Below are 24,774 nucleotides of genomic sequence, written 5' to 3' on the forward strand. Positions count from 1 at the left end.
TTCATTATTCATAGACACCCACAATTTTGTGAATCAATGCGATAGGTGTTAGTGCACTGGTTCTATATCCCGATGCAATGAAATGTTACAGTAGCCAATTATGGAGGTTGAATTATTCAATGTTTGGGGTATGGATTTTATGGGACCATTTCCAAGTTCATTTGGAAATCTTTATATACTAGTAGCTGTTGACTACATCTCGAAGTGGGTTGAAGCTGTTGTAGTCCCAAAGGATGATGCAAAGACAGTGCTTAATTTTTTTTCACAAGCATATACTCATCTGCTTTGGCACACCAAAGGCATTGATTAGTGATCAGGGTACACACTTTCAGTTCAACCAGGTGGCAACCACACTGAAGAGATATGGAGTTAATCATAGAATGGCTACTACTTATCATCCATAAACTGTAACACCACTAACCCATAACCGTTGCCGGAATAGGTCAGGAGGCATTACTTAACCCACAACACAACTCAGAAATTCGTATATCAAATATCAAGTCATTACAGTAAATGTCATTCATTCACATTCATTAAGAACATAAAATCGAGCATACGATACTTAAATGAGCATTCAGAACTAAATTGATAACATATAAAAGTTTCATAACTTATAAAAATTTTCAACTTTTCAATGGTCACACGCCCGTGTGAACAGGCCGTGTGCCTCACATGGCCTTAGACATGCCCGTGTGTCTAAGCCATGTCAAAACAGGGCATAGCTAATGACTTGCTCACACAGCTACAAGATACGCCCGTGTGCCTTGGCCGTGGTTGAGCCTGACCTGGGTCACACGGCTAGCCACACGCCCGTGTGCTTTGGCCATGTTTGGGCCTGACTTACAATTATAGGGTACCCCAAGGGACACACGACCGTGCAACATAGCCGTGTGTCATACACGGTTGAGACACACGCCCGTGTCTCTACCCGTGTGGACAAAAATAGGCCATTTAAATAGACAATTTGCCACCACAAATTTGGGTCAACCTACAAGCAAAGAATCAAGCATATATGCACCACCATTTTTTCAAATTTTATGCCATAACATAAAATAATATCATACCAAAACATTTCCTTCCATACATCATTCAATCTCAAACTAAACTTACCAAAACTTACCTACTATAACATACCACATTTTCATATTAACATCACATACCATAAGCCATTATCAATTATGAGTTTAAACACCAACTAGACAAATCACATGGCTAAATATATACATCACAAAACATAATCCCACAACTACTAGCTTATACATGCCATACTTCAAAATATACAATTTCAAAATACCAAAATGAGGTCGATAGTGTGGTGATGATCCTTGACGATCCCCGAGCTTGCAGTAGCGTTGATATCTGTAAAACAATGCAAACATACACAAAGTAAGCTTTCAATAGCTTATTAAGCTCATACCAAAAATCATCAATACATAAGTATTTACAAATTATCTAATCATCTATCAAATCTACGCCAACACAATCCATATGTTCATACCAAATCAATGAGCTTCACATTCATAGTATCATCTACCACATAGGTATCGTACATACATGAATCTTCCCACACTTACTCACTTTCATTATCCCCTTTCGTTTAAATATTTTAAGACTTTCCATAAATTATTCGTGCTTTGAACATCCGCACACTTAGTCCTACAACAGGTAGCCAAAGCCAGAACGATTCCGCACACTTAGTGCCATATCAATTAGCCGAAGCTAATTCAGTATCGCACACTTAGTGCCTCATATAGCTGAAGCTAGTTTAAATCGCACACTTAGTGCCAAATACTATTGATTTATCGTCGTATTCATCCAAACCAAACATATATACAATCTAGGTATAATTAGAACAACAAAAATATATTTATAACACCATGTTTTATGTACGAACTTACCTCGTACTCTGAATTATCGGCTCGGACTGTTTACTTTACAATTTTCGACTTCCCTCGGTCTAAATCCAAATTCCTCTTTTCTTGATCTAAATGTATTCACCAAATTATTCAAAACAATCAATGAACACATATTTAGAGCATTTAGAAAACTAGCCCTCACATTTTCACATTTTGACACTTTAGTCCCTAATTCACAAAATCACAAAATACACAAAATTTGCTTATATACAAGCCTAGCCGAATTTCATAGCTCTTATACAAGTCCATACATTTCATTTATTTCACATTTTAGTCCATCAAAATAACATTTTTACAAATAAGCCAAAAATTCAATTTCATCAAAAAATCCAAAGACAAAACATATAAATCAAATATCAAACTTTAATATTTCATCTTATAACATCACAAAGCTCATGAATCCATCCATGGCTTATTTAAAAATCACCAACAACATTAGAAACTGGGGCATGGGTTCAATAATATACGAAGCAACAATTACAAAAATGTAGAAATTATAAAAAACCGAAGCAAAAACATACCTAAATCAAAGCTTGCAAGTGCTGAAGCCTAGCCAAAGATTTTCTCTTTTCTTTGTCTCTTATTTTCGGCCAAGAACATGTTTAATGGCTTATTTTCATACATTATTTTAATTATAATTCATTTTATAATTAGTTTACCATTTTGCCCTTAGTATAAAACATTAAAAAACCATTTTACAAAGGTCATTAATGTCCATTAACCTTTTAAAAGGCATAATAACCACATAAGGACCTCTCATAAACAAAGCCAAGTCAAATAGGCACTTTTAACATCTATCACACAACTTTTGTACTTTATGCGATTAGGTCTTTTTTTGCAAATTAAGCACACATACGGTTAAATATTAATACGATACTTTCACACATTCTAACACACATATCACAAGCACAAAAAATAATATTTAAAATATTTTTCTAACTCAGATTTGTGGTCCCGAAACCAGTATTCTGACTAGGGTCAAAATCAGACTTTTACAATTCTCCCCCCTTAGGGATTTTCGTCCCCGAAAATCTTACCATTGAATAGATTCGGATATAACTGTCCCATAGTATCTTCAGGCTCCTACGTGGCCTCTTCAATACTATGTCACTTCCACATCGCTTTTACTAACGAAATTTTTTTATTTCGCAGTTCTTTAACGTCGCGAGCTAAGATACGAGTCGGTTTTTCTTTCGTAAGTCATATCAGACTGAACTTCAATCTTAAACGGAGAAATCACATGCAAAGGATCGGTTCTGTATCATCAAAGCATTGATACGTGAAACACATTGTGAATCTTTTCTAGCTCTGGTGGCAATAACAATCTATACGCTACCGGCCCAATACGATCGATAATCTCATACAGCCCGATGAACCTTGGACTTAGCTTGCCTTTTCTAGCAAACTAAAGCACTTTCTTCCATGAAGACACATTCAAAAAACACTTTATCACCGATCTCAAACTCAAAGTCTTATCTTTTCAAATCTACATATGATTTCTGACGATCGAAAGTGCTTTCAAACTATCTCGGATCACTTTTACTTTTTATTCAGTTTCTTTTATCAAATCATTCCCGTGAATCTTATTTTCATTGAGTTCAGTCCAATACAAAGGTGTACGACATTTATGACCATATAAAGCTTCGTAGGGTGCCATTTTAATGCTCGATTGAAAACTATTGTTATAAGTGAATTCAATTAAATTTAGATATTGTTCCCACGTACGTTCAAACTCAAGAATACAACATCTCAACATGTCCTCGAGTATTTGAATAATCCGTTCAGATTGACCGTCCGTTTGTGGATGAAAAGCAGTACTAAAGTGCAATTTAGTACCCAGAGCATCTTGCAATTTCTTCTAGAATCGTGATGTAAATCTCGGGTCTCTATCTAACACTATCGACAATGGCACACCATGCAATCTCACGAAATCAGAAATGTATAACTCAACTAACTTATCAAGTGAGTAATCAAATCGAATCGGAATAAAATGAGCTAATTTCATTAATCGATCAACTACAACCTAGATTGCATCTTTCTTTCTCAGAGACAGGGGCAAACCCGAAACAAAATCCATGGTCACTTGATCCCATTTCCACTCTAGAACCATAATCAGTTGTAACAATCCCGATGGCACCCGTTGAACACATTGGAATATAACTCGGATACATGGATAATTTGCACATAAGTGCCACATATGTAATCAAGAAATCATGTAACCCGCCCCTAAGTGAACTCGGATTCAAGTCAACGAGCTCGGGCATTCGCATCCATAAATGAACTCGGACTCAACTCAACGAGTTCGGATGCCTAGTTACATCTCACGAACTCGGACTCAACTCAACGAGTTCAGACATTTGCATCCATAAGTGAACTCGGACTCAACTCAACGAGTTCGGATGCTCAACCATCCTAGTGACATGTCACTTGTATCCTAATCTATTCTTAAGGTTCAAACGGGCTTTTTCCCTCGATCTCACATTTGCCGTCTTCCATGGAATATCGGAACCGATACTCGGTAGCAATTCATATTTATCAAGTAGTAAACATAATTTGCATATTACTCAACATTAACCACAAAGCATAATATTTCACGATTAAAAATCAGCATATCATATAATTAACATTAATAACTTAAAAATAACATTTATGCTACATTATTTACACATGAACTTACCTTGGTACCAAAGTATAAAGATTTTGCAATTTAGTCCACAATCTTTTCTTTTCCTCGATCACGACTTGAATCTCGTTTTTCTTGATTATGGAGCTTGGAAGCTTGAAACAAACCCTAGCTATCGAGAACCCCTGAAATTTCGGCCTAATGAAGAAGATGGACAAAAATTGGCTTTTAATTTTGTTTTTAATTCATTTTAATAACTAAATGACAAAAATACCCTTACTACTAAACTTTCCAAAAATTCCTTCCATGTCCTAATTTTGTCCAAGAACTTAAAATTGGTCAAATTGCTATTTAGGACCTCCTCATTAATATTCCAAAACAATTTCATACTAAAAACTTCTAGAATGTAAGTTTTGCAACTTATTCGATTTAGTCCCTACTTTCAATTTAAGCACTTTAGGCATAGAATTTCATCACGAAATTTTCACACAATCATGCAATCATATCATAAAGATCAAAATCATTGTAAAATAATTATTTCTATCTTGGATTTGTGGTCACGAAGCCACTATTCCAATTAAGCCCTAATTCAGGATATTACACACCATGCAATCTCATGATATCAAAAATGTATAACTCAACTAACTTATCAAGCAAGTAATCAGATCGAATTGGAATAAAATGAGCTGATTTACACAATCGATCAACTGCAACGCAGATTGCATCTTTCTTTCTCAGAGACAGGGGCAAACCCGAAGAAAATCTATGGCCACTTGATCCCATTTCCACTTTAGAACCATAATCGATTGTAACAATTCCAATGACACCTGATGTTCCGCTTTAACTTGCTGACAGAACAAACATTTAGAAACAAATTCAGATATATCTCTTTTCATTTCGGACCACCAATAATGCTGTTTCAGATCATTATACATTTTTGTACTACCCGGATGCACAGATAAACGACTACTATGAGCTTCACTCAGAATCATTTGAATTAATTTTGGATTTCTCAGAACACAAATTCGATCTTGAAATCTCAAACAATCATCTTTATCAACTCTGACTTCCGAATTAGACTCTACATCACATTGAGCTCGTTTAGCTAAAATGTCATTATTAATCTTCTGAGCTTCGATAATTTGCTATAAAAACAAAGGTCTTGCTTTTAATTCAGCTAAAACTAAACCATCATCTGATAAAACCAAATGAGTATTCATCGTACGCAAAGCAAAGAAAAATTTTTGACTTAAGGCATCAGCAAGAACATTTTCTTTTCTCGGATGATAATCAATCACAAGTTCATAATCTTTTAGCAGTTCTAACCATCTTCTTTGTCGCAGATTCAGATCTTTCTGAGTCATCAATTACTTCAAACTCTTATGATCAGAATGTACGTGACACTTCTCACCAAACAAGTAATGGCGCCAAATCTTCAGAGCTAAGACAATCGCAGCTAATTCAAGATCTTGTGTCGGATAGTTCTTTTCGTGTGACTTCAACTGTCTCAAAGCATAAGAAATGACTTTGCCTTCTTGCATCAAAACACATCCAAGACCAATCAATGAAGCATCAGTGTAGATCACAAATTCTTTACCCGATTTGGGTTGTACCAATACCGAAGCTTTAGTCAACAAAGTCTTCAACTGATCAAAGCTATTCTGACACTTTTCGAACCACTCAAACTTCGCATCTTCCTGTAGCAGTTTTGTCAACGGAGTTGCAATCATCGAAAAACCTTTTGATGAATCTTATATAATAACCAACAAGTCCTACAAAACTATAGACTTCAGAGACATTCCTCGGAGGTCTCCAATCCAGAATAGCTGAAATTTTTCTCGGATCAACTCGGATACCAGATGATGATACATATGGCCCAGAAAACTCACTTTTCTCAACCAGAATTCACATTTACTGAACTTCGCATAAAATTGCTTATCTCGCAAAATCTATAGCACTAATCTCAAATGCTCGACATGTTCGAATTCATCACGTGAATAAATCAATATGTCATCAATAAATACAACAACAAATTGATCTAAATACGGTCTAAAAATTCTATTCATCAAATCCATAAAAATAGTAGGTGCATTAGTCAATCCGAAAGGCATAACTAAGAATTCATTGTGGCTGTACCTTAGTTTGAAAACAGATTTTGGAATATCTGAGTCTTTCACTCGCAACTGATAATAGCCTGATCTCAATAGATCTCAAATCTATTGTCGAAAACACAACAGCTCCTTTCAATTGATCAAACAAATCATCAATTCGGGGTAGAGGATATTTATTCTTGATAGTCATTTTATTCAAATGACGATAATCGATACACATTCTCATCATACCATCTTTCTTTCTCACAAATAGAACCGAAGCACCCCAATGTGAGAAACTCGATTTGGCAGATCCTCTATCAGTCAATTCTTGCAACCGAGACTTTAATTTTTTTAACTCGGTCGGAGCCATTCTGTAGGGAGCTATTGAAATCGGAGTAGTACCAGGTACCAATTCAATACCAAATTCTACTTCTCTAACCGAAGGTAATCAGGAAAGTTCTTCAGGAAATACGTCAGGAAACTCACACACAACAGGCACTGATTCAATTTTCTTTTCTGACACTCAAATCAATCACATATGCAAAATAAGCTTCACAAACCTTTCTCACAATACTTAAAGCTTTCATCGAAGATACTATGGCAGGCAATCCATTCAAATCACTAGATTCAATTCTGACTATTTCATCATTCTTGCATTTCAAATCAATAGTTTTCCATTTGCAATTCACCAGAGCATCATGCAAAGTTAACCAATCCATACCCAAAATTTATATCAAACTCATCAAAAGGTAACAACATCAAATTAGCTGGAAAACAAGTGCCTATGGGGTTCAAAACTCTATCAACTAGAACACATCTGCCTATGGGGTTCAAAACTCTAATTACAAATTCAGTAGACTTTACAGGTAAAGTCTTGCTGTTCACTAAGTTCATGAATATATATGAATATGTCATTCCAGGATCTATCAAAGCAATCACAGAAGTATCATAAAGAGCAAATGTACCCGTAATCACATCTGGCAATGAAGCTTCCTCGTGAGCTCGGATAGTATAGGCTCTGGCAAGTGCACGAGCCTAAGATCTAATAGCTGTGTCTTTTGTTCCTCTTTGACTACTGCTTATATTTCCCAAATTTCTAGGAGGTCTACCACGAGAAGCATTACCACTCTACCTAGGATTTTGAACATTATCTTTTTTAGCTAAATCTGGGCAATCTATTATAAAATGATTTCTTGAACCACAACTATAACAAGCTCGGTTATTACTTTTTTTCCCAGCATTCTCTGAAATGTCGTCTTCCAGAATCATCACACTCAGGCTTTTCATTCTTTATATTATCAGCACTAGCAACAGACGTAGTTGAAGATTTGAAATTCGATTGCGATCTAACACGATCTCTGTTAAAATATCCTACACTAGTCTTTGAAAGACTGCTATCATCTCTAAACTTTTTTGATCCAGATTGAAATGATTTACCCGATGATCTCTTTCGTACCTCTCTAACTTCAAAATCAGCTTTTCTTTCTCTTTCCCGAGATCTTCAGCTTTACATGCTCGTTCAACAAGCACTACAAATTCTTTTATTTTCAGAATGCCAACTAACAGATGAATATCTTCATTCAAACCGTCTTAAAATCTCTTACACATTATTGCTTTTGTAGATACACATTCGCGGGCATACTGACTCAACCTTACAAATTCCCACTCGTATTCTGTGACAGACATACGACATTGTTGAAGCTCCAGAAACTCTTTGCGTTTCTGATCAATGAATCTCTGACTGATATATTTCTTCCAGAATTTAGCTTGGAAGAAATCCACGTAACTCATTTACTAAGAACCACAGACGTCAAAGTCTTCCACCAATGATACGCTAGGAGAGAAATAGTACATTTTATGCATTCTTCAGGATTCAATTATAGTTCATCAAACACTCTTGTTGTGTTCTCAAACCAAAACTTGCCTTTTTTAGCATCATCACTCGTTGTATCCCGAAACTCTTCAGCACCATATTTTCTAATCTTATCAGCTGGTGGTCTATTTAACTAAACTGGATTCACTGATGGCATAATAGGGGTTTGAGGAGGATTAATCGGGGGTGGAGGTTGTTGTACAGTTGGATTGGTTCTAATATATTGGGTGAACCAATCATTCATCATCTGATAGAAGGCTTGCTTAGCCTCCCCATCACGACTAATCGTAGCCGGTCGAGAATCAGCTTGCACCGTCCCTTGTGCTGGAGCAGGCGCATTACTTTCAACATCGTCTGCTACGAATCTTTCGAGATCCATTTGCTATATAAAAGCATATTTCAATGCCAGGATTTATCAAAGGTCACGCACCCGTGTGAACAAGCCGTGTGCCTCACATGGCCATAGACATGCCCGTGTGTCTAAGCCATGTCAAAACAGGGCATAGCTACTGACTTGCTCACACGGCTACATGACACGCCCGTGTTTCTTGGCCGTCGTCGAGCCTGACTTGGGCTACACAACTAGCCACATGCTCATGTGCTTTGGCCATGTTTGGGCCTGACTTACAATTGTAGGGTACTGCAAGGGACACACGCCAATGCAACATAGCCGTGTGTCGCACACGGCTGAGACATACGCCAATGTCTCTATCAGTGTGGACAAAAATAGGCCATTTAAATAGTCAATTTGCCACCCCAAATTTGGGTCAACCAACAAGCAAAGAATCAAGCATATATGCACCACCATTTTAGCCAATTTTATGCCAAAACATAAAATAAGATCATACCAAAACATTTCCTTCCATACATCATTCAATCTTAAACTAAACCTACCAAAACTTACCTACTATAACATACCACATGTGCATATTAACATCACATACCATAAGCCATTATCAATTATGAGTTTAAACACCAACTAGCCAAATCACATCGCTTAGTATATACATCACAAAATATAATCCCACAACTACTAGCCTATACATGTCATACTTCAAAATATACAATTTCAAAATACCAAAATGAGGTTCGATAGTGTGGTGATGATCCTTGATGATCCCCAACCTTGCAGTAGCGTTGATATCTATAAAACAATGCAAACATAGACAAATTAAGCTTTCAAAAGCTTAGTAAGCTCGAACCAAAAATCATCAATACATAAGTACTTACGAATTCTCTAATCATCTATCAAATCTATACCAACACAGTCCATATGTCATACCAAATGAATGAGCTTCACATTCATAGTATCATCAACCACATAGGTATAGTACATACCTAAATCTTCCCATACTTACTCACTTTCATTCTCCCCTTTCGTTTAAATATTTTAAGACCTTTTATAAATTATTCGTTCTTTGAACATCCGCAAACTTAGTGCTGCAATAATTAGCGAAGCCAGAACGATTCCGTACACTTAGTGCCATCTCAATTAGCCGAAGCTAATTCAGTATTGCACACTTAGTGCCTCATATAGTCGAAGCTAGTTTAAATCGCACACTTAGTGCCAAATACTATTGATTTATCATCGTATTCATCCAAGCCAAACATATATACAATCTAGGTATAATCAAAACAGCAAAAATATATTTATAACACCATGTTTTATGTACGAACTTACCTCGTACTCTGAATTGTCGACTCGGACTGTTTACTCTACAATCTTCGACTTCCCTCGGTCTAAATCTGAATTCATCTTTTCTTGATCTAAATGTATTAAAAATTAACCCTTTTATTCACCAAATTATTCAAAACAATCCATGAACACATATTTGGAGAATTTTGCAAACTAGCCCTCACATTTTCACATTTGCACATTTGAGTCCCTAATTCACAAAATCACAAAATACACAAAATTTGCTTATACACAAGCTTAGCTGAATTTTCAATGCTCTCATACAAGTCCATACATTTCATTTATTTCACATTTTAGTCCCTCAAAATAACATTTTTACAAATTAGCTAAAAATACTCAATTTCATCAAAACATCCAAAGACAAAACATGTAAACCAAATATCAAACTTTAATATTTCATCTTTTAACATCCCAAAGCTTATAAATCCATCCATGGCACATTTCAAAATCATTAACAAAATGAAAAATTGAGGCATGGGTTTAATAATATACGAAGCAATGATTACAAAAACGTAGAAATTATCAAAAACCGAAGCAAAAACATACTTAAATCAAAGCTTGCAATTGCCAAACCCTAGCCAAAGCTTTTCTCTTATTTTTAGCCAAGAACATGTTTAATGGCTTATTTTCATACATTATTTTAATTATAATTCATTTTATAATTAGTTTACCATTTTTCCCTCAGTATAAAACATTAACAAACCATTTTACAAAGGTCATTGATGTCCATTAACCTTTTAAAAGGCATAATAACCACATAAGGATCTCTCATAAACAAAGCCAAGTCAAATAGGCACTTTTAACATCTACCACACAACTTTTACACTTTATGCAATTAGGTCCTTTTTGCAAATTAAGGACACATACAGTTAAATCTTAATACGAAACTTTCACACATGCTAATTCACATATCAGAAGCATAGAAAATAATATTTAAAATATTTTTCTAATTAAATTTGTGGTCCCAAAATTGCTATTCCGACTAGGGTCAAAACCGGATTGTTACATAAACTAATGGACAAGCCGAAGTATCAAATTGACAAATTAAAAACATTCTTGAGAAGGTTGTGAGCCCTTCGAGGAAAGATTGGGCTTCCAAACTGGATAATGCTTTATAAGCATTGCAGACAACATATAAAACTCCATTAGAAATGTCACTGTATCAATTGGTTTTTAGGAAAGCATGTCATTTGCTAGTTGAAGTGGAGCACAAAGCACTATGAGCAATTAAGCAAGTGAACATAGACTACGAAGCTACTGGAAAGAAAAGGCTGTTGGATATCACTGAACTAGAGGAGATTAGGTGAAATGCCTATGAAATGTAGCAATTCACAAAGAAAAGACCAAACGATGGCATGACAGAATTATTTTGCATCGACAATTTACCGTGGGTCAACTAGTTTGATTATTCAATTCTAGTCTGAAACTGCACCCGGGTAAATTGCGCTCTCATTGGATTGGACCATTTGAAGTTGTTGAAGTATTTCCTCATGGTGTAGTCACAATCAGAGATTTACATGATGGACACTAGTTCAAAGTGAATGGCCAGCAATTGAAACATTATTTTGGGAATATTGATCAAAAACATGCAGATAACATTAAATTGGTCGAAAATTTTTAATTTTTATGTAATTTATTATTATGTAATTTGATTTTTGTTTCTATTCAAGTTTTTTTTTACTTTTTTATTTATTTTTACAGAATAATTAGGTACTATTGTGGACGCACTTGGGCTTTATTGTCAACACAGTTCGTACTATTGTATTGTTACGTATGACTCACCATGAATGAGGGTAGATTAGAATATTTAGATTCCACCATTTGATCAAAAGTGACCTATCCGTCTGATTTGTCTAAACAGGCACAATCCCCATTGGACACATTTATTTTTGCCAGCTTTATATCTATTCGTATAAAAAAATCACGCCTTTCCATATTATTCTTTCACTTGCTATTAGACCCCCTTCACTGTGCCGACTGTAACACATACAAAACAACCATTTTTATTCACTTTCTCTTCCCCAAGCTTGTACCTTTACAACTTAAAACCATCTTCACTCCACAAAACAAGCAAAATATAGAAAGAATGAGAGGATCAGTCAAGAAAGCCACCAAGCCTATTGAAGAACACTCATCCTTTACAACTGTAGTTCGTGAATCAGAATCCTCTGTTCCAATGGAGAAAAAAGAGTCGGTGATCTTTTTAATGAAAGTGGCTAAGGACCGGTTTCAAGATAACATTTTGAAGCCAAACTTTCACCCAGAACAGGGCATTCTCCTTTAGCAACAACAAGACTTGAGCAAGCAAGTCTACAAAACCATCTTTAAGCTAAAATAGGAAATTTTCTGCACTCATCCTGGAAATTATTCTCCTTTATTGGTACATGAGTTTTACGGTAACCTTTATGAACATGAGTTAGAGTTTATGTTTGTTTGAGAAGGCTTAATCCTATGGGATGCTAAAAAAATTAATGAGTTGTACTACACTAAAGTAGATGTAGATGAACACTTCGAGTTTATTGTGGATATCACATATGACAAAAGGGACCTATTGGTGAAGGATTTATGTTAAAAGAATTATACAATGTGTAATAGCCCGATTTAGACCCTAATTGGAACAGTGGTTTTGGGACCACGAATCCGAGTCAAAAAATATTTTTAAATTAATTTCAGTGTTTATTATGTGTGAATTTATGTCTGTGAATATTTTGTGATTTAATTTGGTCGTTTAGGTGCCCGATTAAATAAAAGGACTTAATCGCGTAAGATAAAAATTTAGTGGTTAAATGTGAAAGTACTTAATTGCTATTGTGTTTATTAATGGAAGCACCTATGATGCAAACATACCTTTACATACTTGCATGGGCACATTCGGCTATTAGTAAGTAATTTATACATAATAACAAGTAAGGGTAAAATAGTAACTTATGTGATAAAATGTTATAATATAAAGTATATTATAAAATAATAAGACAAATCATAATGTGTTCATACTTTCTACTAGCCAAATATCAAAATGACCAAAGAAAAGAAAAGAAACTTAGGGTTCAGCACTTCCAAGCTTTATTCAAGGTAAGTTTTAGCTCGGTTTTTGATAATTTCTACGTTTTTGAGATCGTTGCTTCGAATACTTCAAAACCCATGCTTGAATTTTTTATTTTGATGAATATTTTGAGTTGAGCCATTGTTGATAGCTTGTGATTTTTGTTGGTTGATGATGAAAAATGAAAGATATGTTTTAGATTAAGATATTTTGTATTGGAGTTTTTGATAATTTTGGGTAATTAGGACTTAATTGCAAAAATAATAATTTAAGGGACTAAAATGTGAAATAAATGAAATATATGGTCTTGTCTAAACACTAAGAATATTTGGCCAAACATGGGTACCTTGAAATTTTGCATATTTTGTGTTTTGTGCAATAAGGACTAAATTGTAAAAATTATAAATGTCACGGGTAAAATGTTAATTTTCCTATTTATGTGTTTTTGGATTAAATTGAATGAAAATATGTTTGAATGAGCTTAATTTGAATATGTTTAGATCAATAAATAAAGAAATCGGATTTGGATCGAGGAAAAACGAAAGTTGTCGACTAGCAGCCCCGTCCCGTTTTACGACATTCGAGGTAAGTTTATAAGCAAAAAGATGTTTTTATTTGGTAATTAAATGTTATATTTATATGCTGTTATGAAATGTAGAATTTTAATATGCTATGGCTGAAAATGATTAAATTTGACTACTACACTTTCGAGTTCGATTCGACCGAGTTACGATGTCCGAAAGCCCCGTATGAACCTTAAGAATAGCTAGGATATATATGTCATGACATAGGATTCTGATATATTTGTCCGAGTAAGACCATGGCATCGATATGTGATTCTGATATGTGTTTACGAGTAAGACCCTGTCTGGGACAGTGGCATCGATTTGTGGTTACATGTAAGACCACGTCTGGGACGTTGGCATTGTACGATTTATGTGCTTATTCGAGTGTCCTATCCAATTTTGAATCGTTCATCGGGCAAAGATAAGTTGTATTCGAGTGTGTAAAATGAGCTAAATGACCAAGTATGAATTAGCTTGAGGTTTATTTAAAATAAGGTAAGTGTGTAAATTGATACTCATTACAAATTGTGTGTACTGCAAATGAGGATTACTTGTGAACTAGGTATGGGTATTCAACCTTGTGAAAATTATTGGAATGAGTATTAATTATATGTATGGGAATTTATGTATTCGGTCACATAATCAATGCATGTTTATGAAGTTATATGGTAACACGTGAGCTTAAGTAATTGAGTGTATGTGAATTAGATTTGTAATGATTATTTGGCTTTGGAAAATCAAATGCTAATATGTTAGTTTGACTATATGGAAATTCGGTTAGGCGATACTTATAATGAATATATATATGTGTATATATATAATATGAATTTATATGCGTTTGGATCTAAATGTGTTAAGATAATATAACTTGGTTTAGTTAAATTAAGTTGATAAAATCCTTGGGTTAATTATTTGCTTAAGAATTACTAAGCTATAAAAAGCTTACTTGTGTATATGTGTATTTTTTTTATAGATTTTGGATCAAGCTACGAGCTTGGGGACTGTCAGCAAAGTTCATCACACTATCTACTGTTTTGGTACCTTATAAGCTAAACTCAAATTATGGCATGTAACACCCCAAATCCGGCCTGGAAGTTTGGCTCGAATCTGGCGTGTCACATTAAAGTGTTTTTCGGAAACCATGTTTCCATTAAAAACCCTTCTTAATAATTAAAAACTTGCACCCTTTTTAAACCTTGTTAGAAAACCTCAGCCGAATAACATTCTTAACAACATTGTAAAAAATCCTGGCAGTTGCGGAAGCTTAATTTAAAAACAATTGCGGTTACGTAATGTTTTGAACAACAGTAGTTGCTTTGGAAAACCATGTTCTAATACTAGCAATTATAAGAACAATAAATAAAATTCCAAATTTGACATCCAGAAAATTACAACGGCTTTACTACAACCCACTTAAAAACATTTATAAGCAATAATCAAAACTATAACATAAACAGTGTGTGTGGCTTCCTCCAGCCCCTCGTAGCCCCGATCCGTCTAAGACTAGAAATTACCTGAAAGGTTAATAAACGGGGTGAGTTTATGAAAACTCAATGTGAAATCCCCTACTATATAAAAGGAACAGTCAGTCATATAAAAGAATTAAAAGTTGGCCCCAGCCCTACTTATAGTTTCAGTATCAATTGGGACTTAGCCCATTTTAACAGACAGTACCAGATGGGCTTTACCCCATTATAGAATAAGAAACATTATTAGAACTAGAATCAGAATCAGAATCAGAATTAGTATCAAGTAACAGAATCAAAATCAGAATCAGTATCAGGTAACAGAATCAAAATCAGAATGTGAATGCAATCCCAACCCAGCCTATAACCAACCGCGACACTCCACCCGTACCAGCCCTACACTCCATGTGGGGAATAGCTCAACCCACTCAGCCCTACACTCCACAGTTGTAGTATTGCTAATCAGTTATCAGATATTGTGACAGAGTCACCAGATACAGATATTGTGGCAGAGCCACCAGAACAGATATTTGTGGCATAGCCACCAAAAACAGATACTGTGGGAAAGCCACTTAACAGAATATGTGGCACAAAGCCATCGATAACTGCATTATGTTAGGCACATAGCATCAACTAGAGTAACATAACCGGCACACAGCCCTAGGTAAATGTGATCGACACAGAGTCGTCAATAAACATATATTGGCATATAGCCTTAGGCAAATATGTTTGGCACACAGCCATAATCAGGTTGGCACAGAGCCATATGTAGGTTGACACAAAGCCATAATCAGAAGGCTTTAAGCCATCGGTAGCTGTATCATGTTAGGCACATAGCCATCAACGACGGTAATATAGTCGGCACACAGCCTCGGGTAAATATGATCGGCACTCAGCCATTGATCGGTCCACAGTCGTCTTGGGTGACCCGTGCGACCTTATCAAATCAATACGAATATACGGCTCTTAAGCCTTCGGTGGATCCATAGTCGTCAAGCAACCATGCGATCCTAACAGATCAGATCTTCCTCCGTACAAAATCCCAACCCATGCAACATGTCATGTATGCAGAATGTCATGCCCATATTTAAATCAAACAATCACAGTCAAGCCATTCATATACCAACATATATTCACAATCAAATTCGTCAACCACACAGTCCAAGTCAGTCACTTGGCCACAAGGGCAAAACAATAATTTAACACCTTAGGGGTAAAATGGTAATTTTACCCCACAAGGTATCTCGGTAATTCCACCCTACAGGGGTATTTTGGTAATTCTACCCTACAGAGGTATTTCGGTAATTCTACCCTACAGGGGTATTTCAGTAATTCTACCCTACAGGGGTATTTGGTAATTCTACCCTACAGGGGTATTTCGGTAATTCAACCCTACAGGGGTATTCCGGTAATTCTACCCTACAGGGGTATTTCGGTAATTCTACCCATAGGGGTATTTCGGTAATTTTACAAATTAGGGGTATTTCGGTAATTTTACAAACTAGGGGTATTCTGGAAATTTTATTGGTTGAGGGTATTTTGGTAATTTTGTAAATCAAAGGTATTTCAGTAATTTTGTAAATCGATGGTAAAATGGTAATTCTGTAAATCGGGGTAAAATGGTAATTCTGTAAATCGAAGGTAAGACGGTAATTTTGTAAATCGAGGGTAAAATGGTAATTCTATAAATCGAGGGTAAAATGGTAATTCTATCTTACAAGAGTATTTCGGTAATTTTGCAAACTGAGGGTATTTCGATAATTTTACAAATCGAGGGTATTTCAGTAATTTTACAATCGACGGTTTTTCGGTAATTTTATAAACCGGGGGTACTTTGGTAATTTTACAACTGGGGGTATTTCAGTAATTTGGTAAACTAAAGTATTCTAAACAGGGATAATAATACGAATGGCCCTGAAGCTCATTCTCGACCCAAATGGGCCCACACGCTCGTCTGGCCCTTTTAGCCCAAATCTAGCCACAAATATGAGATTCACCTAGCCTAGTCCAATATTTACTATACAATCAAACAACTTATCCAATTCGGCTCGTAGGCCCATTGGGCCCACATGGCCCCTTTCAGCCCATCGCGGCTCGAAGTAGCCATCCTACAGCTAGAGTAGCGAGAAAATACACACCTGATAGGAGACTGGAGTTAATCCGCGCTCCGAGCACTCTTAGCCGACGCCCAACCCAAACGAGCACGCCATAAAGCGAAAGGGATCAGCCAAGAAAGGTACCTTACTCTCCTCATGGTTCTCTCTATTTAAAGCCAGCTTCGCATCCACTCTTATGTTAACTTCCCGATGTGGGATCCCTCCATCATCAGAGTTTAATTTCAACACCAACTCTTGCCGCCTCCTGTTAGCAAAATAAATGCTCTTTGCTTGCCATGGGATTCGAACCCATGCCTCCCCTTAAATGCTCCACACGCTACTTGCCACTAAGCCACAAGGCTTTTTATGTCACAATTTTTCCAACAATATTCTTAAGGCCTACCTACTACACCCAGGGTTTGATTCACCTTAAACCAAAATTTTTGCTAGAGTCCAGGTTTGAACTCAGGACTTCTCCAACACTTCTCAGCACACTTAACCACTAAAACAAGCCTTCATTAACGAAATTTTCACGCACAATAGAATATTATAAGCTGCCTTCAACAGCTCCCATGCTCAAGGCCCAAAACTTCTAGGCCCAAATTCAGGTTGTTACAACTCTACCTCCCTTAAAGAAATTTCGTCCCTAAAATTTCCATCTAATAGGGTTGTCGTGTAACATCTACCCCACTACGCTACCGCTGCGCACTCTGATCCTACTATCACTATCACACTTCAACTAGAACTTGAAACATCTTATACATACAACACTTATTCACAGAAGCAGCCACATATTTATCACACATATATACAATTTCTATATCCAAACATCACATCCACATAAAATAAATACCAAATTTAAATTCAGACCAATATCTAAGGAATCCACAGTATTTCAATTTCTAAACCGACAAAAGTATTCAGAAGACTTACAGATTCGGCATTGGAGACTCGGTGCGCCACACTTTTTAAGAGAAATACTTCAAACAGATCACGTGGTTGAAAATAATTTTATGAAATTCAACCTTTGAAAACCCAATCCACAGTCGAGTTGTTGCAACCTAGGCCCTGATACCACTGAATGTAACACCCCAAACCTGGCCTGGAAGTTTGGCTCGAATCTGGCGTGTCACATTGAAGTGTTTTACAGAAACCAGTTTTCCATTAAAAACCTTTCTTAATAATTAAAAACTTGTACCCTTTTTAAACCTTGTTAGAAAACCTCAGTTGAATAACATTCTTAACAACTTTGCAAAAAATCCTGGCAATTGCGGAAGATTAATTTAAAAACAATTGCGGTTACGTGATGTTTTGAACAACAGTAGTTGCTTTGGAAAACCGTGTTCTAATACTAGCAATTATAAGAACAATAAATAAAATTCCAAATTTAAAATCCAGAAAATTACAACGGCTTTACTACAACCCACATAAAAACATTTAAAAGCAATAATCAAAACTATAACATAAACAGTGTGTGTGGCTTCCTCCGAGCCCCTCGCAGCCCCGATCCGTCTAAGGCTGGAAATTACCTGAAAGGTTAATAAACGGGGTGAGTTTACGAAAACTCAGTGTGAAATCCCCTACTATATAAAAGGAACAGTCAGTCATATAAAAGAATTAAAAGTTGGCCCCAGCCCTACTTACAGTTTCAGTATCAATTGGGCCTTAGCCCATTTTAGTAGACAGTACCAGATGGGCTTTAACCCATTATAGAATAAGAAACATTATCAGAACTAGAATCAGAATTAGAATCAGAATTAGTATCAGGTAACAGAATCAAAATCAGAATCAGTATCAGGTAACAAAATCAAAATCAGAATGTGAATGCAATCCCAATCCAGCCTATAACCAACCGCCACACTCCACCCATACCAGCCCTACACTCCATGTAGGGAATAGCTCAACCCACCCAGCCCTGCACTCCACAGTTACAGCATTGCTGCTCAGTTATCAGATATTGTGACAGAGTCACCAGATACAGATATTGTGGCAGAGCCACCAGAACAGATATTTGTGGCATAGCCACCAGAAACAGATAATGTGGCAAAGCCACTTAACAGAATATATGGCACAAAGCCATTGATAACTGCATTATGTTAGGCACATAGCATCAACTAGAGTAACATAACCGGTACACAGCCCTAGGTAAATGTGATCGACACAGAGTCGTCAATAACCATATATTGGCACATAGCCTTAGGCAAATACGTTTGGCACACAGCCATAATCAGGTTGGCACAGAGCCATATGTAGGTTGACACAAAGCCATAATCAGAAGACTTTAAGCCATCGGTAGCTATATCATGTTAGGCACATAGCCATCAGCGACGGTAATATAGTCGGCACACAGCCTTGGGTAAATATGATCGGCATTCAGCCATTGATCGGTCCACAGTCGTCTTGGGCGACCCGTGCGACCTTATCAAATAAGTACGAATATACGGCTCTTAAGCCTTCGGTGGATCCACAGTCGTCAAGCAACCATGCGATCCTAACAGATTAGATCTTCCTCTGTACAAAATCCCAACCCATGCAACATGTCATGTATGCAGAATGTCATGCCCATATTTGAATCAAACAATCACAGTCAAGTCATTCATATACCAACATATATTCACAATCAAATTCGTCAACCACACAGTCCAAGTTAGTCACTTGGCCAAAAGGGCAAAACAATAATTTAACACCTTAAGGGTAAAATGGTAATTTTACCCCACAATGTATCTCGGTAATTCCACCCTACAGGGGTATTTTGGTAATTCTACCCTACAGGGGTATTTCGGTAATTCTACCCTATAGGGGTATTTCAGTAATTCTACCCTACAGGGGTATTTTGGTAATTCTACCCTACAGGGGTATTTCGATAATTCTACCCTACAAGGGTATTTCGGTAATTCTACCCTACAAGGGTATTTCGGTAATTCCACCCTACAAGGGTATTCCGGTAATTCCACCCTACAAGGGTATTCTGGTAATTCTACCCTACAGAGGTATTCCAATAATTCTACGCTACAAGGGTATTTCGGTAATTCTAACCTATAGGGATATTTCGATAATTTTACAAATTAGGGGTATTTCGGTAATTTTACAAACTAGGGGTATTTTGGTAATTTTATTGATTGAGGGTATTTTGGTAATTTTGTAAACCAAAGGTATTTCAGTAATTTTGTAAATCGAGGGTAAAATGGTAATTCTATAAATCGAGGGTAAAATGGTAATTCTAAAAATCGAGGGTAAGACGGTAATTCTGTAAATCGAGGGTAAAATGGTAATTCTATAAATCGAGGGTAAAATAATAATTCTGTAAATTGAGGGTAAAATGGTAATTCTATCTTACAGGAGTATTTTAGTAATTTTACAAATCATGGGTATTTCAATAATTTTACAAACTGAGGATATTTCGATAATTTTACAAATCGAGGGTATTTCAGTAATTTTACAATCGATGGTATTTCAGTAATTTTATAAACCGGGGGTACTTTGTTAATTTTACAACTGGGGGTATTTCAGTAATTTGGTAAACTAACGTATTCTAAACAGGGATAACAATACGAATGGCCCTAAAGCCCATTCTCGGCCCAAATGGGCCCACATGCTCATCTGGCCCTTTTAGCCCAAATCTAGCCACAAATATGAGATTCACCTAGCCTAGTCCAATATTTACTACACAATCAAACAACTTATCCAATTGGGCTCGTAGGCCCATTGGGCCCACATGGCCCCTTTCGGCCCATCGCGGCCCGAAGTAGCCATCCTACAGCTAGAGTAGCGAGAAAATACACACCTGATAGGAGACTGGAGTTAATCCGCGCTCCGAGCACTCTTAGCCGACGCCCAACCCAAACGAGCACGCCATAAAGCGAAAGGGATCAGCCAAGAAAGGTACCTTACTCTCCTCATGGTTCTCTCTATTTAAAGCCAGCTTCGCATCCACTCTTATGTTAGCTTCCCGATGTGGGACCCTCCATCATCAGAGTTTAATTTCAACACCAACTTTTGCCGCCCCCTGTTAGCAAAATAAATGATCTTTGCTTGCCATGGGATTCGAGCCCATGCCTCCCCTTAAATGCTCCACACGCTACTTGCCACTAAGCCACAAGGCTTTTTGTGTCACAATTTCTCCAACAATATTCTTAAGGCCTACCTACTACACCCAGGGTTTGATTCACCTTAAACCAAAATTTTTGGTAGAGTCCAGGTTTGAACCCAGGACTTCTCCAACACTTCTCAGCACATTTAACCACTAAAACAAGCCTTCATTAACGAAATTTTCATGCACAACAGAATATTATAAGCTGCCTTCAACAGCTCCCATGCTCAAGGCCCAAAACTTCTAGGCCCAAATTCAGGGTGTTACAACGCATGTATAGGCTAGATCGTATTTTGAAAATGATAAATTTTGGTTATGTATAAATGCCATGCGAAAATGGCTAAGTTATTATATTAGTATCTGATTATGTTAAGTAAGGCTTTAACTAATCTTGATCATTAAATTGCTTGCTTTGAATGCAAAGTATGTGATGAGTGTCATATGCTTTGAAATTAGCTTGTGTGTTATGTTAGGCTTGGTTTTGTTTATCTTTAGTCAAATGTTTAATGAACTTGTTGATTAGTAATTGAAGTTGGAAGTTTGGTTTTGCATGTGATTCTTAAACAATAGGTTTCGGTTAAGAAAGAGAAAAGGTATAATGTATGTTTGGTGTGTTTATTATGATGCGATTGTAAATATTATGCGCGACATTGTCTCAATAACGTATATGGTTCATGGATAACCTAGTTGGCTGAATAATATGAATCTAGAGTTTTAATGATAATTTTAGCTTTGACTTTTGGATAAATGTGCAGGTTGTAAGCATTCATAATGAATAAAATATATGTTTTAAATGTCAAGTTTATATTAAGTCAAGGTCAAGGATGTATGCATAAAATACAATTTGGTCTGTTGATGATGTGCATATTTGGTTATATGGTTCATAATAGAAGTCATTGTACTATTAAAAATTATGATGTTATTGAGTGAAAGAGAAAGAAGTGTGCATGACACTAATTTCGAAACTCATTATTGTATTATGCTATGATATGCGTGAATAACACTTAGACTTGCTATATTATTTAAGTTTTGCATGTCGAGTACATGTGTAAAGTGCTTATTAATTATATACATGTGATGGTCATGTAATTTTATTAATTAAGTGCAAGTAATGAATGGGTATTATGCAATATATAGATTATATTTAATATTGTTCTTTCATGTGGATAATATGACTATTCACATACATGAAGTGAAATGTTCTAATTTAAAGGATGTATTAATTTATTAATTAATTTTAATTAACCTTCCAGACTTACGTTTGTGAATAATTATACATATATATGCATGTGTTCATTTAAGATCGTGTTTAATTCTGTAATGCCTTATGACCCTGTTTCAGTGACGGATACGGGTTAGGGGTGTTACACAATGCACCACCGCTTCTTGACACTGCAAAGTAAAATTTGGTTTCATTTTGTCAACTCTAGGCTACTACCCTCTACTCACAGCACCACAATCAACCTCGATAGAATGTGCCAGATACATTCAATTGTCAAAGGTAGAAAGATTGATGTCGGCGCAATACTCCACTAGGAAATTACTGACTGCATTGCAAGGGAAACTGGAATTTTGGTTTTCCCATCGTTGGTGATGCTACTGTGCCAGCAGAAAGGGATTGTACGAATTGTAGCCGCATTAAGTTGGTTAAGCTTGGCCCCACTCCCAGAATTTCCATTGTTCCCACCGATCATCTAAGATTATGAACCCTCATCTGAGGAATATGACTTAGGGGACCAAGACAAATCAATGGAATCCCCTTTCATTGTGCACGTCTCTAATGATAAGAAAGAAGTGGACTCAAAGGACATTAAAGAGTGCATGCAAAGGATTGAAAGCCTGGTCAAGGTCGATTTCGTTGCTGGTCAAGAGGCACCTGCTGTTGAAGAGGAAGTTGATGTGGGAGAGGAGGAAGTCCGTGTTGCAGTTGTGAATGAAAAGGCCGAGGAAGAAAATATTGAGACAGAAAATATTGAGAAAGAATCCACTGATAAAGAATCTACTGAGAACATTGCCAATGCATCTGAGTTTGTGGGTACAACTACTAATAATTTGTAGCGAGATTAAGCTAGACCAGTGGAAGCTACAGAGATAACCAGTGAGAAGCACCACATCTCATTGGCAATAGTGGTCTATACTGGACCGCCCAAGGTAACCCCTCCTACACAAGAAATAGCTAACGATGCCGGGGAAGTGCTAGAAATTGAGGAGCAATTCGAGGACCGTGTGAAGCCTAAAAAAAAGAAAAGAAAGCACTCTAAAGACAAAAAGTGCAAGAGGAGGAGAAAAAGAGGATGAAGAAGAAACATCATGTAGCCACATTGATGGCCGAGGAAAACTAAGTTAGTTTATTTTAAGTTTTAGCTGCAGTATTCATGCATTGCATGTAGCTGTAATTTTCATTTTGTTAGTGCACATTGTCATTGCATTTTTATTGTCATTACATTTTAATGTTAGTTCATTAGATACAATGCAAACTTTAAGTTTGAGGGAATGCATATGGTGTGACAGCTCAAAATTGACCCTAGTCGGGAAGTGGTTTCGGGACTGCTAAACCGAGTCACCGAAATGTTTGAATGTGATATTTATTGTCTAGAATATGTAATTATGAATATGTGAAAATTTCAAGCTTCGATTTAGTCGATTGCATGTGAATTTAGTCAATAGGACTTATGTGCGACATTTTTGAAATGTGATAGGTCGAAGCATAAGGACCTATTAGTGCATGAAATAAAAAGGGGGACTTGCATGTCAAATTCCCCCCTAATTAGTAGTGGTCGGCCATGACAAGCATGGTAGACCAAGTGTGATGGGCAAGACATGTCATAGACATGTTGTGTTGGTGCATCATGGGTGGAAAAAAATAAAATAAGGAGCATGGGCATAAAATAATGAAAGGGAATATGATAAAAACAAAAAAAAAAGTGTGTGGTTGTTTTCCCCCCCATTGCCGTGAGTTAAAGAAAAGCAAAGAGAAAATTTTGTTCATCCTTTTTCATCTTCATTTGGCCGAAAATTCTAAGGAAGGAGGAAGGAGTTCTTGCTTCATGTTTGGTTTGGAAGAGGATTAGGAGGAGGTTTGGCCATACTTGTATCTAGATCAAGGTATGTTTGAGGTTGTGCCATGAGATTCATGCATGTTTTTAGTTGCTAGCTTGAGTTCTAATTATCCCATGGTTCAAATCTTTGCTATGTCATGGGGATGATATTCGGCCTAGGTAGATTTTGTGTTAATGCCATTGCATGCTAAATATGAAGCTTGTTAATGATGCATGTGATGGTGGATTGATGATTCTTGAATCTTCTTTTTAG

Source organism: Gossypium hirsutum, chromosome A07 (genome assembly GCF_007990345.1).
Source record: "Gossypium hirsutum isolate 1008001.06 chromosome A07, Gossypium_hirsutum_v2.1, whole genome shotgun sequence".
In the NCBI taxonomy this organism is placed as follows: Eukaryota; Viridiplantae; Streptophyta; class Magnoliopsida; order Malvales; family Malvaceae; genus Gossypium; species Gossypium hirsutum.